General features: G+C 35.4%; 1 non-coding gene across 1 annotated transcript; it reads right to left on the bottom strand.

Moving 5' to 3' along the window:
* Positions 1-3,826: 3,826 nt before the first annotated feature.
* Positions 3,827-3,954, bottom strand: LOC115844419 (small Cajal body-specific RNA 11). Its single transcript, XR_004036108.1, has one exon. It is a non-coding gene; the product is annotated as a small Cajal body-specific RNA 11 (non-coding RNA).
* Positions 3,955-4,917: the final 963 nt, after the last annotated feature.

Here is a 4,917-nt window from a genome sequence, read left to right as displayed (position 1 = left end):
ACAGAATGTCTCTTTTAATTAATGAATACTGACATACAAAATAGCTAATAAAAATACTTTTAGGGACTGAATGTTTGTGTCCACCCCAAATCCATATGTTGAAGCCTTACCCCCCTGTGTGGCTGCATTTTGAGATGGGTCCTTTAAGGAGGTAAGTAAGGTCCAAGAGTGGAGTCTTAATCTAATAGGACTGATTTTCTTATGAAAAGAGGAATAGAGGGCTTCCCTGGTGGGGCAATGGTTGAGAGTCCACCTGCCGATGCAGGGGACGCAGGTTTGTTCTCCGGTCCGGGAGGATCCCACATGCCGCGGAGCGGCTGGGCCCGTGAGCCATGGCCGCTGAGCCTGCGCGTCCGGAGCCTGTGCTCCACAACGGGAGAGGCCGCAGCAGTGAGAGGCCCGCGTACCGCAAAAAAAAAAAAAAAAAGAGGAATAGAGACCAGAGTTCTCTCTCTCTCTCTCTCTCCCCTCTCCAGTGCACAAAGAAGAGGTCATGTGACACACACAGTGAGATGGTGGCTAGCTGCGGGCCAAGAGAGGAGGACTGAGAATAAAACCTACCTTGCTGTCACCTTGATCTTGGACTTTCCAGCCTCCAGAACGGTGAGTAATATATTTCTGTTGTTTATATCAGCCAGTCTGCGGTATTTTGTTATGGCAGTCTGAGCAGATTAAGAAAAATACTAGACTCATAAAATTCTGCTTATATGAGAAATCTAAAACAAAAAATGATACAGATGAACTTACCTACAAAACAGAAATAGACCCACAGACATAGAAAACAAACTTATGGTTACCAAAGGGGAAAGTGGGGGGATACATTAGGAGTTTGGGATTAACATGTACACACTAATATATATATATATAACAGATAACCAACAAGGAGTATAGCACAGGGACCTATACTCTATATTTTGTAATAACTTATATGGGAAAAGAATCTGAAAAAAATAGATATATATGTACGTATAACTGAATCACTTTGCTGTACACCTGAAACTAGCACAACATACTAAGTCAACTATACTTCAATTAAACACAGAAAAATAGGGGACTTCCCTGGTGGTGCAGTGGATAAGACTCCATGCTCCCAGTGCAGGGGTCCCGGGTTCAATCCCTGGTCAGGGAACTAAATCCCACATACATGCCGCAACTAAGAGTTTGCATGCCACAACTAAGGAGCCTGTAAGCCACAACTAAGGAGCCTGCCTGCTGCAACTAAGACCCAGTGCAACCAAATAAATAAATAAAACTCACCTTTGAATTAAAAAAAAAAAACAGAAAAATACTAGTCATAAAAGATAAGATTTTATTAAACATCATTTAAGTACATAAGATTTATTTATTATCTTAAAAACCATATACTACAAAAATTTTTCTTTCTGATTTTCCTAGGATCATAACTTTAAGCTGTATTAAATGCATGTAGAAAATGTAGTAAGCATAATAGATTTGGAAGAATAAACTAGTAGGTTTTGCAATCCACAGCAATCAATATAGGATCCATCTGTTTCTTTTGATCAGTAATCTGAGTAATGAGGAACACAGAAGACTTTTTTTGCATTTCTGAGGTTGTTAGCTTTATTTTTGCTGTTTTTTTTTTTTTAAAGCAAGTATACATGATATGATCTGATCTTCTCACTAATAGAATGTGACAGTTGAAGAAAAAAGACCCAAATCATCTCTTTATTTGTAGGGACCATGGAAAGTCTAATCAAATTCCTATAGGATGGAGAATCACAAAACTTTAACTCACTTTTTTATATTCAAAATGGAAAAAAAAGTGACTTCTAGGGCTACATAGCAAAATTCAAATCAAAATTAATTATAACTTTGCAAAATAGTCTTCCTACTCCAACTTTTATCCTTTTTTATTTGAAAAATATCTCTAACTTCCCAAAGTGGTTAGGACAGCTTTCATGTTACACAATTATTTAGAAATTGTTATTAAGGTTTCATGCATGAACATGTAAATTATGGAAAAGCATAGTTGATTAAACAGAATAAACCTATGAGAATGATTTAAAACTTTTGTTTCAAAACAGTTGCTTATGTTTTTAATTGATATATAGTTGATATATGATATTAGTGTCAGGTGTACAACATAGTGATTCACATTTTTTATAGATTATATTCCATTTAAAGTTATTGTAAAATATTGGTTATATTCCCTGTGCTGTACAATATACCCTCATAGCTTACTTACTTTATACATCATAGTTTGTACCTCTTTATCCCCTACCTCTACCTTGCCCTTCTCTGCTTCCCTGTCCCCACTTGTAATGACTATTTTGTTCTCTGGATCTGTGAGTCTGTTTCTGCTTTGTTATATTCATTTGTTTTATTTTTTAGTTTCCATATATAAGCAATAATATACAGTATATGTCTTTCTCTGTCTGACTTATTTCACTAAACATAATACCCTCCAGGTCCATCCATGTTGTTGCAAATGGCAAAATTTCATTCTTTTTCACGGCTGAGTAGTAATCTTTTGTGTATGTATGTATGATGTATACCCCATCTTCTTTATCCATTTATCTGTTGATGGACCCCAGGTTGCTTCCATATCTTGGCTATTATAAATAATGCTGCTATGAACATTGGGGTGCATGTATCTTTTTGACTTAGTGTTTTTGTTTTCTTAGCATATATACTCAGCAGTAGAATTGCTGGATTATATGGTAGTTCTATTTTTAGTTTTTTGAGGAACCTTTATAGTGTTTTCCATAATGGTTGCACCAATTCATATTCCTGCCAACAGGGTACAAGTGTTCCCTTTTCTCCACATCCTAACCAACATTTGTTATTTGTGGTCTTTTTGGCGATAGATATTCTAACAGGTGTGAGTTGATAGCTCATTGTGGTTTTGATTAGCATTTCTCTGATTAGTGATGTTGAGCAGTTTTTCATGTGCCTGTTGGCCATCTGTATGTCTTCCTTGGAAGACTGTCTGTTCAGGTCTTCTGCCTATTTCTTATTTTTTTAATATTGAGTTGTATGAGCTGTTTATATATTTTAGATATTAAACCCTTATTGGTCATATAATTTACAAATATTTTCCCCATTCAGTTGGCTGTCTTTTCATTTTGTTGATGGTTTCCTTTGCTGTGTAAAAGCTTTTAAGTTGAATTAGGTCCCATTTGTTTATATTTGGTTTTGTTTTCTTTGCCTTAGGGGACAGATCAAAAAAATATTGCTATGATTTATGTCAGAGTGTCCTGCCTATGTTTTCTTCTAGGAGTTTTATGGTTCTGGTCTCATATTTAGGTCTTTAATCCGTGTTGAGTTTATTTTCATATATGTTGTGAGGAAATGTTCTAATTTTATTCTTTTGCCTGTAGCAGTCCCGTTTTCTCAGCACCACTTATTGAAGAGACTGTCTTTTCCTCATTGTATATTCTTGCCTCCTTTTGTCATAGATTAGTTGACCATAAGTGCATGAATTTATTTCTGGGCTGTCTATTCTGTTCCATTGATCTATGTGTCTGTTTTTGTGCCTGTACCATACTGTTTTGATTACTTTAGCTTTGTAGTATAGTCTGAATTCAGGGAGTGTGATACCTCCAGCTGTGTTCTTCTTTCTCAAGATTGCTTTGGTAAAGTCTTTTTAAATGCCATGAAAGACTCTATTTTAAAAGGTAGTTTCCATTTAAACAAAATCTGAGTTGGAAAAATTCATCAAAATATTTATGATAAATTCACTTTTTGGCTCATTAGCACTACTTTCAAAACATGTGCACACATACATTCAAGCTCTTTGACTTTTTTTTTTCTTTTTTTAGAAATAAGGTTTTGTCAAGAGCCAATGATTTATTTTTAATTCTAAATTGTCCTCTCTGAGAGCCAGCCCTATTCTTAGGACAGCCCTCATAAACTGAGAGGGAAGTTTCTGTGCATCTTGACAGACTTCCCTGAGCCAGTGAATTTTAATATCCAAACATTGGATTTAGATGTGAAATTTAAAGTTATTGAAATTTGAATTCCCTCTAAACTCCCATCCTCAGTTAAAATTATATAATGCTTTGTTCTTTAAGAGGACTTGCTACCTTTATTGGTGCATATTTTTTAGATTATATAAACTCAAAATGCAATTTTAAAATAGTTAAAAATTCTTCTAAGTGATTAATCACCATAGCTATCAAGTTACAAAAGTAAAATTCTTACTAAATTTAAGAGTATAAACTTAGAGTGTAATCAAATAACAGACCAACTTAAAAATTTTCAATTAAAAGTTAAAAAATAAGTATCCTAAGTGATCTTGATAAATTATACTTTAAAGAAAATGACTATTTATAACAGGGATTATAACGGTAATGTCTAGGTCATATATGCAATTAATTGCATAAGACAGATAACTACTAGTTATTTCACTGTTCTTTAGTGCACCAAAAATACAGCAATCTTTTAAAGAGCTTCAGGGGGGAAATTTCATTTTTTAGTGGACTGCATAAATTGAGGGAATTATATATCTAGGGAATCTTTGAGTCCCAACAGTGTAATATGTATCATTTTTATAGCCATAAAGTGTAAAGCCAGGGCTTCCCTGGTGACGCAGTGGTTGAGAGTCCGCCTGCCGATGCAGGGGACACGGGTTCGTGCCCCGGTCTGGGAAGATCCCACATGCCGCGGAGCGCCTGGGCCCGTGAACCATGGCCGCTGAGCCTGCGCGTCCGGAGCCTGTGCTCCGCAACGGGAGAGGCCACAACAATGAGAGGCCCGCGTACCGCAAAAAAAAAAAAAAAAAAAAAAGTGTAAAGCCAGGCAAATTACCAAACTAAAGTTCTAGAGACAAAATGAAATAGTTTGCTTTATTTATAGCTTGTGAATAGGTTAAAACCCAAAATATTAGAATACTATAAGAATTCAAATAGGCAGATAATATAGATTATTTATTAAAGAACATATATATCAAATATA

This window comes from Globicephala melas, chromosome 10 (genome assembly GCF_963455315.2).
Source record: "Globicephala melas chromosome 10, mGloMel1.2, whole genome shotgun sequence".
Lineage (NCBI taxonomy): Eukaryota > Metazoa > Chordata > Mammalia > Artiodactyla > Delphinidae > Globicephala > Globicephala melas.
This window is presented reverse-complemented; position numbering and strand designations above follow the sequence as displayed.